Source organism: Orussus abietinus, unplaced genomic scaffold (genome assembly GCF_000612105.2).
Source record: "Orussus abietinus isolate OABI.00-Male unplaced genomic scaffold, Oabi_2.0 scaffold18, whole genome shotgun sequence".
NCBI lineage: Eukaryota > Metazoa > Arthropoda > Insecta > Hymenoptera > Orussidae > Orussus > Orussus abietinus.
Genome location: NW_019396011.1, coordinates 1,175,268 through 1,188,263, shown reverse-complemented (window position 1 = coordinate 1,188,263; position 12,996 = coordinate 1,175,268).

Genomic DNA, 12,996 nt, shown 5'->3' with positions numbered 1-12,996 from the left:
CCCCACATCTTCCTGGACTTTCGCAGGATTTCGCCGGCCCTAAACGAGGCTTTCACCAGGATACGGTTACTTTGAGAACGTCCTCGCCGTCCGAGATGACTCCGGCGAGTAACACAATCTCATATCGACGGGTTGATGAAAATGACGTGGCAACCTTTCGAAAACCTGCGGTCACCCCTAGGAATTGGATACACGTAGAGCAGGATGCATCCTGGCGGAATACCCCTCTATTTTTATCCTGCGGTCTCCTCGTTACATTATACCGCGGCGTTACGGCCGGGCCGTAATAGTCGCGTCAATAGAGAGAGGGAGTTAGAGGAGGGAGAAAAAAAAAAAACCAGTCATCCTTCAAGTATGCGAGTATTGTTTCTTAATAAGCGTGCGTCTCTTGAATCATACGTCTCCTGGACTCATGAGCGTCGCGACGCTAAGATTGCCGGCGTCGGTGATCGATCTTCGATCACCCCGAATTACCGGCAAAACGAACGAACTCCCCAAATCGTTGATACATGAAAAATGAACATTATCAACAGCCCAGAATACCCAATCGCATAAATATTCCGAACTCTTTATAATTAAATTTAATTTCCATTGAATTAAAAATCAAACGTCATATAAAATTGTCCCGATGAAAAAGAAAGTGTATTCCACGTGAGGAGTATTCTGTCAATTCAAGGAATAATTATTTCACTGGAGATCGATTAAATTGTCATCCTTCCGCAGTTGTATCCAATCGAGATTATTTGAGTGAAATAGTGATTGTTTGAATTAAATCAATTGATACCGATTAATTAAATGATTCTCTGGTTAGTTGAAATTTCTATCTGGGGGTGGGAGTTCGCCCGTCGAGTCCCATTGACATTGCCGCTATGAAATGAAACATAAATAATGAATATAAATAATTATCGATGAAATAATCGGTAAAGTTGTTCGGATAAAAAATGCCGGCCTTGAGGAGAGGTCTTCGGGAAGTGGCCGAGATCCGATCTTCGAGTACTCCGCGCACCGAGAGCGATGAGTAACGAGTCTTTTTGCGTACACCCGGGGGAATACCTACGTCTAAGTGCAAACCAAGACATCCGAGTCCAGGCCCGATCGTGATTCATCGTTTTCGGCGGATGCTCCTCGAGATATCCCGGCAAAAAGAAGATAAACGCTACGAGAGAGCGGGAGAAGGAATTCCGAGCCGGGAGATCGGTAGAAATCGAAAGGATGTCCGGCTTTCCCTCGCCGAGAAGCACCGACTTCGTTATTAAATGACCTGTTGAAGAACTCTCATCTAAATATCGCGTTCAATGACGAAACGATGAAATAACCCAATTTTTAATGTCAAAGTTTGGGGATAAATGGGGCAAAATGAAATGACACAATTTTTTATGTCAAAATTTCAGGACGAATGGAGCAAAATGGAATGATAGAATTTTCGGGGACGAATGGGGCAAAACGGAGGAAAGAGGAATAATGGAGGGTGCCGGTGAACGAGAATTGGAATGCCTAGGTGGAGATAATTTAAAATCGATGAAACGACGAGATGGATAATAAAAGTGGGAAGAATGAGAAAAATGAGGTTACAAGGGTTCCTTCCGAGGGAGCATAAAATGCCGGGCCAGGGACACCGTTACAGCAGTCCAGGAACGAGGAGAAGGAATCCAGCCCCTCGTCCCTTCGGCCGGGAGTCCCGATTGGCGAGAATCCCCGAGGAACCGACCGAGAGGAGCGAAGCTATCAGGAGAGGACGCGAAAGAGGAGCCGCGCGGTCCAGGCGCAGCATCCCAGCCCGCGCGGCTGCACCTGCGGCCGGTTCCGGATAATCCGGCCAGGATTCTCCGGAGTCGGCGGTGCATCCGGGGTGTCGGTGGCCGTGCACCGTGCCTGCACACCCGGGACCTATCTGGCCGCACATGCATATCGGCTTCGAGCGTTCCTGACGTTGCGTACCGAGAACACCAGGACTGCCATCCGCTCTGGAATCCGATCGCGCGAGTGCCGACGACGCGCGAATCGCCCGCGATCACCTGCGAGGTTCTTATCGAGACTCGTTATCGCCTCTTGGATTTGGACGACATCGGAGGAGGAGGTTGGGGGCAGGGATAAAATCGGGGAGGGAGGGTCGTGGTCGATATTCGGGCTGGTTGGCAAATTGGAGAACATGGAGAACGCGGAGAACTTGGAGAACGCGAAGAGTTCGGAGGACTCGAGGAACCCGCAGGACCTAGAGATCCCTCGACATGGAATTTCTTCCGCCCCCTGTGACAAGGCGGGGTCATCCCAATTGTCCCTCTCTTCGTCGGTATGTTAAGATCGTTTCCTGCGAGTGATTCACCGTCGCGGCTCTTTGGGGCGAGTATCGCACGGTGTCCGGTTACCCCTTCGGTGCACCTGCGAACTCTACTTCGGCATCGCGCCGAGCATTCCGAGTCCTCTTCGGGGCCTGAAAGCTGTCATCGCGCTCGATAAGATTGTCACCGCTCGTGGGACTCGAAGTTCAGATCCTCTCCCGAAGACCACGTGCGATACGCCATCTGTCTCGCCGAGATAAATCGTCTCGATGACCAACTTTGTTGATCCCGAAGACGGGGTCCCAGATAGATTGTTGCGAGACCGTCTCGATTAACGCCGGGGAAATCTTATCGGCCTCGGATAAACAGTGGACCTCCCTTGAGAGGCCTTCGTCCTGGTCCATTCGACTCGGATGCTGCGCCGCCTCGATGACGATGGAATTTGTTGACACGTCCCGTTCGACAAATTGTTGCTCGGTCTCCAGAGATTTAGACGACGACTCCGGAAGTTTATCGCGTCGAATGAAGAATGGTCCTCCTTTGAGATGCCGAGGTTTCCCAGGATTCGTTTCTGGTCTCCTCCTGTTGTAGATGGCAGACTTTCGCGTTGGTCCACCCGACTTGGATGCCGCGCGTTGATCTCTTCAGGGTCGGATTGGTCTCGATTGCGGAAGCTCCTCGGCGGATGTCCACTTGAAAGTTCGGCGACGCCGATCGCCGACGCTGAATCACTCTCCTCTCTTCCCGGAAAGCTCCATTCATCTCCCAGCAATGTCTGGGACGCGTCTTGCGGAACCGGGATCCTCGTCGCGCATGCTTAACCCCATTCCTTGCACGGTCGTTTTTAAGGACGCCTCCTCTACGTCAGGCCCAACTTCTTCTCCCCGTATCCTGAATCCTCCCGATTCTTCCCCGTCTCCGAAAAATCGCGATCTCCGAATCCATCCTCCACTTCCTCATCCCCAGAGTCGGCTCGCCCATCGCCACGCGGCTCTCCCTCCTCGCCTCCCCCGTCTCCTCGACCTCCCACAAAAAAATGCTTCCCACAAAATTTCCTCCGAATAATATCCGTAATAACTTTCGTTAGCGACATTTTTCGATGTCGCCCATGGTTAAGTCGGAAATTCCCGATTATCCGAGCCCCGTCGCCGTCTGCCGTCGTCGCCGCTGGTCGAGGCACCTGCGCACGTGTTTCATTATTTCCAACGTGTATCGGAGGAAGGCGCCGTTTCTTCGTCGAAAACAGGGGAAAAAAGGAACAAGTCGAGCCGTTTCCTCCCGAGTCGTAACCCGACGACTTCTGAATCACCGAGCGAGTGGCCGAAAAGGAGCATGGGCCGCGGATACGTTAGTCACACGGGAGGTCTCGCGTTTCGCCTCGGACTTGCGCAACTCGACAAGTCCCGTTAAAGGTGGATTTCGATTCGGCTGATGCAAACCAAGTCCATTCATCGGGATGTCTGCCTTAAGGCCGATCGTTGCCTCGGTCGTGATCTTCGGCACGAAGGCGGACCCAACGCGAGAGTCTTCAAGGTTGCAGATTTATGAAATCCTCTCAGCGCGTCATCGAGGCGTCCCAACTCCCAGCGAAAGTCATTATATACGATTACATACGATTAATCTCGATACCGGTGCCTTATTTGTTTTTATTTATGCTCGGCTTGATAAACAGTCATTCCATCTCCCTTATCAGCGGTTCAGAGGAAACCTCCTACGTGGACGCGCAACAAACTCGGTGCACTCCTTAAAGAGGTTATACAGTGTCCCTTGATTTTTGGTAATATTTTCATTAGCCGAAGGATGTTTGCAAACAGCCGAGACTATTATTACATTGTGATCTAATATCTCGCCGACAGCGAAGGAGTCCGATGTAAGAGGAATAAAAGACGAATTGCCTAAGTGGACGCGCGTGTTTTACGACTCCGGTAATCAGCGGTTAATCATTGCCACGTTTTTCCCCTTTGAGAAACCATGTTACGTTAACGGCGTCGGTTTATTACGAGAGGGACGATTTTAATAGTGTAAATCGAATTTACGACGTCGTCGATTCTTCCTCCCTCTCCACGTCCGCTGCAGAGATTGCACTTCCAGGTTTCGGAGTTTCCCAAGAAAATGCAAATTTCCACGAATCAAGATATCCACCCCCGACCGACCGTAACAATAACAACCGACGACTAAAAAATGTGAAATATGAAGTAAATAATTTTAAAAAGTCTTACATAAATAGGGGCAGGATACTTCCTTTTCTTAAACAGGAAGATGGCCATCCTAAACCTTGGGAAATAAAAAAATATGACGTATGAATATTAAATTTCACTCAGATGAGTGTTAACGTCCTCGGAGCGAAGAGAGAGCACCCTGGATGTCACGGTGATAACAATTGCCGTAATCGAAGGAAAGCATATCAATTTCACGGATGAGTAAGAGAGGAACTCTGCTTATCCCGATTTTCGCGCAGGAGAAAAAAATCCTGCTCGACGATCCTTCGAGACGATCGATCTATCCAGAACGTGAGAAGAAATCCCGGGCCCCTTAAATCGATGCAAATGCAATCAGGCTCTGTCCCATGGTGTCGGGAAGATAAAGACGAGCCGACATCTCGATCGAGCCAAGACGACTCGTCTCGGACCGGTCAGTGACGCTTAAGGTCTCCATTTGGCCGGTGGCCGAGAAATTAGCATACTCGTGTCATTATTTTTACGCAACCGGAGGTTTAGGCGAGCTCGTATCGACGAGTCCCGAAATAATTGGGGAGTCCGGATCGACGCCCGTTCTGGATGTTACCCTGAGAAGACGGAAACCCTGGGAGATCCTCTCATCTCCATTTTTCCCCTCCCCTCGTAAAAAGTTGCACGAGAAACCTCCTTTGTTCGGATTTTAAGGACGGATTTCGGGGTGTCTTCGGACGAGGCTTAAGGTGAAGTGAAACACGTCGAGGAACTCGATCGACTCCGGTAAAGAAGATTTTTCTAAATAGCTACGTCGCCGACGTTGGTTTTAATATTGACTAACTTCGTTAGACTTATTTTTCTACATCTTCAGAAACTATCGGAGACCCTTCAGGGTGTTGGTGCAACTTCCGGTGTTCCCGAGGAAGACTCCTCTGGTACCTTTCCTAAGGCCGGCGCTGATTATCGGTAGCCCACGCAACGGCGCCGTGTGTACCTCATTTGAGAAAATCATGACAACGGCTGCCAATTACCGATTAATAAGCTCGACGACGAAGTGAGCCGAGAAAATCCTCGCCGAGATTTCCACTGGGCTGGACCGAACCAGCGGTAAAGTACCCGAGGAGATTGCTCCTACCGTCGTGACGTCACACGAGAATGACCAACGCAAACAATTGAGAGTCCCGGTGGTCACCTCGACATCCTAAGAAATAGCCGACTCACCTGGAGACTTTGAAACCGAGGGGACTCCCCGAGAAACTACGCTCTTCAGGATTTCCATCGGTATTGAAATCGATTCCAAAAGAGAGATTTTATAAATATCTTGATTTTTTATTATACGTATATCACAGTTTGATAATACCATAAGAGTCGAATATGAAGATAGAGAGCCCTTGGCTAAAAAGAGGAGCCGAGCGCGTCCTGGCCGATCCCAGGACCCGGAATCCTTGTCGGGACCTGCATCACCGTAGATCCTTGATTGCACCATCAGGACACTCTCACTGGAGTATTCGATCGACCTACTTGTCCATGGATATGGCGGGTTCGGTTCCTGATCCTTCGCGCTCGGCAAGCCCCGACCTGTCCCGCTCTTTCTGAGAGATATATAATGCCCGGAGGAAGAAAAAGAGGGATTCAAGAGGCTCCTTCCGCTCCTTCTCGAGGCCCTAAGCATTCCTCAAATCTCTCCCTCTCCCTCGCACTATTTGCGGGTCGAAATGGCCAGAGCCTGAAAATAGCGACTCGCGATGTCGAAGAGCGATGATCCTTTGCATGGTCTTCTCCCTCCACTCTCTACATAACGCCCCCCGAGTAAATTAATTCCTCACGTTACAAACCTTCATATGAATTTTAATTACACAATTCTGGGTCCACTTATCCCTTCGGGTACCTCTTCGAGTAAGGACGAAGGACCTCGACTACGCAGGAATCATCGGACCGAAGATCCTCTGCCCCACCCTCGCTATTGAGTACCTATCATGACACCTGATAATGACCCCTGATAGTGCAATCCTCCGCGTGCCTTTCGCACCGTATGTATGTGAACTGAGTCGCGAAGCGTGACGTTGATTTAAACAAGTACTGAGCCGCTTAGTTAGGTACTCGAGTGCCGTAACGAGACGCGAGTACCGATGTAGGATGCAGGTTCGCGCCCTGGCTCCGCCACTTTTTTTTCTCTTCTTTATATTTCATCCCTTGTATTTTCCATCGCGTATATTTATTCATTTGTCGGGATATATGTAGGATAAGAATAAATTATTATATATTCGGCGGGGGAGTTGAAACCGTCGATGGACTCGGCTCGGTCTTAAGGACTCGCCGTTCGGTGGCAGGCCCAAATCGGGCTCTGGGGAGACACCTGAGAATTTCTCCCCGGATCTTGGGCCCAGGGATGCAAGGAAATGCATCTCGCGATCCAAGATGGCCGACCTCGTGCCGAGTCCTTCCCGGTACTCCTCTCGCGGCCGCTCAAGGAGAACGCGCGCGGAGCGCGCTCTCGGCCCGGCATGAATCAGTCGCGTAAGTGTAACGACCCAATGACGTCAAAGTTGCACAACTAAACGCGCCTCCGGTAATTCCAGCCCGGAGTGGCCGTTACCTTGCCGCCGATTGATTTTCCTCGGGCCGAGTTTTCGCCGGCGATTTTTTTTTACACCCCCCTCTCGGCCCGAGGTCGACGGTTTTCCGGAAAGGTGCGCAACCGGTCGTTACGAGGCGACGGAATTTTTGCGGAAAGTGGGTTGCACTTATTTAACTATTGCACTTATGCACTATTTAACGAGAATTAACGAGCGGTAGAAAGGAGCAACGAGGGATTAGACGATAAAGGGAAAAAAAGTCACGGGAAGGAGGGTGGGAGTTTTTTCGAATTTTCTCATTTCCATGTTTTTTTTTTTTATATACACTGTTAAAGATTGTTGGAAAGAAAAGAAATTTGAAAGTATGTAATGAAGTTATACAATTTTTATCTTTTAACAGTGTAGTGAAGTGAATTGTCTGTTCCATCAGTTTTTTCCTGAGGAAGAATTTTCTGGAGGAAATCATTTCTTCCTCTTTTTATCTGACTTTCTGACTTCCTGGGAGGATCCAGGCTCGGTTTCCTCCACCTGAGGAAACTTCCTCGTGGGACGCCGACAAGATGGCGGGTCGGGAGGTCCTTGGCTGGCGAAGGACCTCTTACTGGAAAATCCGTGATCATTGACGTCAACCAGAGCTGCTTTGAATCGAGACTCGCTCGGATGACTTCGTCACGGTGGAGGAAAAAAGAAAAAGAAAAATGTCTTTTGCTAAAATTCCGACGCATTGCTCGATAGCTGGAACAATGCCATGACTCGGTCGCCTATTTTTATACCCCGATATTGTATTTAATTCTCGTTATTTTGCCTTTAGCAGCGGCCCACTTTTTACTCGGCATCCCTGAGACGTCGGAAGGCTTCCTGGACGCCGTTCTGGAATTTCGCGAAGGGCGAATTTCCATCCGGGAAATCCTCTTGATGCAACTCTTGCGATAGAAAACGTCACCGTAGATCCTCGAGGGGATCGCCGCCGACTTTCGAAATTAATCATCGGCCTTCGATCGCCACGCAAGTGCGTGAATCCCGCGGATAGACCTCGCTCTAATCTTAGTCTTTGATGTTAAAAAATGACCTACCAGGAATTTTTCCATATTTCCCGAAATAGGCGATTAATTGTGGGGACCACCCACGGGCGAGTCTAAGCGCGGTCGCGGAACACGTTTCTCAGCCTTCGGGATCCTCCTCATCTTATGTCATATTTAATAACCCACGGGAGCTCCCTTACAGACGAGTATCACCAATCTCCATAAAGAACCGCGAATTACCCGAAGACACGCGAGGAAGAAATGATGTCATCGAATTTACGGTACCATCGATTCTGCCGATCAAGTAGGCTGATCTTTAAATGACAAATCCACTTGCGGGGTCTACTGGTGTCTTTAAACATGAGCGGATCTTATTAAATCATCCCACTTTATCTGATGATTTCTTAACGATCAGATGAAATTGAAAAATTCCTAATAAAAAAATGTCCAATACAGAAATTGGTAATAACAAAAATTTGCAGTACAGAAATTTGTAATAAGAAATCATCCCGCAATGTATACCTCTATCGATATTATCGGCATAATTCGATTAGTCGGCGAGGTCAAAGCACCGCGGCACAGAGCGACACGCAGCACTGTCAAAAATGACACGCACCCACGTGGGGTAATAACGACCAGCCGCCGGCAATGACAATGACAAAAATGAAAAGTGTCACCGCACTCGGCGGACGAGCGGCTTTTCCCAGGAGTGGTTAAAAAATGTCTCACGTATCGGCGCGTATCGGGCGGATAGTCGTAAAGCGGAGTTCCGTGCACACACGTGCGCACTTCCACGCAAGGTGGTTATGTGCGTATGTGCGTTACCGCACATACCGTAGGCGAGTTAAACCGGCCTTTAGCGGCGTGCTCGCGCGTGGTCAGTGACACGCGGGAGAAACGCGTGCGGCTTAAGGCCGGCACGGCCGTGTAACTCGGCCCGCGACTGCGCGTGTCGTGTGTAAAATGTGTCTCGCCGGTGTGGAGAGTGTAAGCGGACCCGCGCGGGTGGAAGAGCGCGTGCACGCATGCGCGCGTGCGAGCGTGTGCGTCGACGGCGCGAGGAATCGCGGCCTTGGCCCGCTGACCGCCGCCGCGAATTCGTTCTAAGGTTCGCCAACAGTGAATTATTTTTTTTTCTGAGGATTATAAACCGTAAAAGGGATTTTTGGAAGAAAAGATGGATTTTAAGATTTTTCTCGACCACCGGGGATTTTTTAATCGGGGGAATTTGCTTATCGGAGTCACCGATAGGCGATGAACAGCTGATCGCTTTGAGGTTCGCCGACGGGGAATTATTTTTTTTTCCTGAGGATTATAAACCGTAAAAGGGATTTTTGGAAGAAAAGAGGGATTTTGAAATGTTCTATCAACCACGGGGGATTTTTAAAAGGAAGTAATTCGCTTGTATGCAAATTTGATATGAATTGAATATTAGGTACTAGCATTAAGAATATCATCGATTAAACCTCCCCAAGGGTCTGGCGGACCCTCACGAGTATGCAAATGGAATTTGGGTGGAACTCGCATAAATCAGGAGCAAGGTACCGAGAGATGGAGGGAGGCACGTGAGTCACACAACACGGAACGTGACTCACGAAAATCCCGCCGCGGAATTCGTGAAAATGCTGAAGAGGCTCCACCTTCATTCATAAGCGATTAAAAAAAAAAAAGAAGAAGAACAATCCTAGAAATAATTCCAAAGAATTATTTCGGCTCGAGGGATTCATTTTGAAAAATTCGTATCGATCCTTTGGAAACGCGGCTTGGTAGGGAGTCCGTAAAAATAATTTATTGCGTGATTCATGCCGTATTCTTGAGGCGGGGGGAGGAGGGGGAGGCTCGATACGTATAGTAGTCGCGTATCAATGAATGAATGGCCCGCTCGGTTTCATTCATCGACGTCGACCGATCAGAAACTTCCGTTCCCTTGATCTTTGACGTCGACCCGATGAACCGTCGGCTGCGTCCCGACGTCAGGCCGAGGAACTCCGGAAAAGTAGGATCCGTTTCCGCAAACGCGGCCGTGAAGTCATCGCGCAATTTCATTGAGTAACTGTGACTTCGGGTGTGTCATTACACGGATGATTATCCCCGAGCAAGGCCGACACCCAAGACGGAAAATTTCGATTGGGATATCTTTTCTTTCGGGTCTTCATGATAAAATACAAAAAAAAAAAAATCATAAACATACCAACATGAACCACGAAATATCTGGGATATTTATTTAAACAATTCAATTCCCCCCGCGAACGACCTGTAATGAATTTCTCTAAAATTCTGGCATTTTAGTATGTTGAATTTTGGTTACACTTTTTCACTTTTTTTTTTCTTCCTTTGCAAATTCAGCGCATCTTGCATTTATGTGTATTGTTAGTGTCAGGTTTCGGGAGTGGAGTCGAGAATTTAAGAATTGACTCGCGGTGTCGATAGAGACATCTGTAGAGCTCGCGAGACACTCGTTTGCACGCCTACGCAGAAAATAGTGACGCAGCTGCGCGCCGCGAACGCGCATTAACATAAATAAACCTGTACATGGCCCCTGGTAAACTTCCTTACCGATGGAGAGGATGATCTTCCGTATCGACCCGCGATTTATAGGATCACTTTGAAAGGTTGCGTGCCGTCGCGCTTAATGTATGCAGGACGCGGAATCACGCAACTCCGATCGATCTGCTTAAAAATGTAGGTTACGACAGTCTCCACTGGAATGGCGGTCTATTAACGTCGCATCGTTAGTGGAGGAATATCGCGGATGCATGAATAATTGATAAACAATTCGAATTACTCGGAGTATCTCCTCACCTTGATCGGTGCCGCGCTCTCGGGACAGCGCACTCGGCCGAGCAGATTCGGGGGTTAAAAAATCCGCGGAGTCGGTCGCAATTAATTTCGATGATAGCGCGATTAATAGTATCGATATCAAGCCGTGTTAGTTCAATAGTAAAAGCATATCCGACCACCGGGTCTAAGTCGTGCTCTCGATTTGCTGGCACCGAGCGGACTGGAAGCTCCGCGGCTTCCATCTGAGCAAACTCGGGTTATCGATTTGGTCGCTAAGGTCAGCCCTGGATGAAATTCATGCCAGTGGCATAATTTCAATCGATAGTACACGAGAATACCGTCGGAAATTCCTGGATGATGGCAAAGGGACGCGCAACTGAATTTTGAATTTTTTTCTTTTGAATTTTTTTCTACCAGCGCGCTCTTCGTTTTAGTGATTAGATTAAAATACGATAGTACGTTAAAAATGGGCACGGGCACGGTGGGCGATTTTTCCAGGGGGTTTTCATTTCATTCCTATCTGGACTGAATGGACGGACGTCACTCTACGTAAGTTTCCATGGCGCAATTAGACGCCTCGGTAAACATTGCAATATTGGAGAGTCCTCAATTGAAGACGTCGTCTGTCTAGATGTGTCTTTTTCCGAGACATTTTTAGCTCATTCTACCCTCTGTTTGTTACCTTTTGCGCTCTAATTATCGGACCCATCAAAGCGAGCTTCCCTTCGTTTCCCCTACCAACCATACACACAAGTGCTTATCAATGCGACCTACGTCCATTCGCGCCCCTTCGATCCGCCTCCACAATAAATAAGAAATCCGAGGAAATAAAAATGAAGAACTAAACAAATTTCATTTCTTATTAGAAAATAAATAAATAAATAAGTACTCGCAATATCAAGTCTCGTTAAGGCCGCAATCGCGTTCGGAATCTGGGTCATTTTCATTAGCGCCTCCCGAGGTTCACTTGACATTGTTTAAAAGGCCACCGATGGCAATAATTGCGCGAACCAAGCTTCGAGCACCAGATTGACGAGAAGTGATATCGGCCTCTTATATATCGGAGCAATCAGTAAATTAAATATTCCTCTTAATCGTTCGATTACGAGTCGGTCGACTCTTTAGGAGCGCCGACGGAGTGAACGCAGAAACTCGCTCGGCGATTCATGAATGAAAACTCGCGCTATTTCGACGCCAAGTTACTTCGTACGCCGCGATTGGACAAGAAAGTTCCCCTTACACCTGTCCACGACACGTCGCGACGCCAAGGACGTCGCGTTATATAATAATCCGCTCCGTGGCGACGAGGCGTCACCGCGAGGCAGCTAAAGCACGTCGCACGTCGCCGGTCTTAAATTTTGTCTATTAACAACCCATGTCCCTCTCGATTCCAAAATTACACATCGACAGTGGACACTCTCAGACGTGCCTCCGAATTTTTCCGGAATTTTCCTCCCTCCGGAAGTTGGGGAAAAAAATTCATAAAGTACCCCTCTGCTGACCGAGGTGCCATCATAAGGAATACTCGCTAATGAGATCAATAATGACCTCCTTAGCGAATTAATTCCCAACTCCCGCGAGCATCGGTAAACTCACTCGGCCACTCGCCGGCTGACGCGGCCTCAGATCATGGCATTAAACCGCATTCTAATTTTACTCCCGATCACGTGGTCGAGTTCACATACTGACCACTCTTCGGCGCGGCATTGCGAAACTCGCGATTTTCCGACCGGAGCGAGTCGCACGGCTCTGCGTTGAGCGAGAAGGAAAAATTGTTAATTAAATTAAAAGCCCATCCTTACCGTGGAATTGTTCGGTAGAGATCCTGCGCGAAGGACGCCAGGACACTTCTCGATGGTTTGGAAAATCCGGGCTGTCGATATCGATGCCAAATCGATTTTTTTAGAGGTCGCTCCTTTCCTCCCGAATTCGGTTCTGGCTTCGTCGACGCGACTTCGGGTGGACTAACGAGCCGGCTCGGCTTGGCCGGCGTCGAGGCCGCCGCGACGCCCACCGTCGCTCTTCTCGGCTTCGAAATTTACAACCGACACCCGCGACTTGCTTTCCCGAAATTTCGGGATTTCCACTCCACCACTAGCACGGAGGTTTCCGCGAGGACCGACGCTCTCGGGGGGACTCTTCGTGGAAGAGCGAGAGCGCGGATATC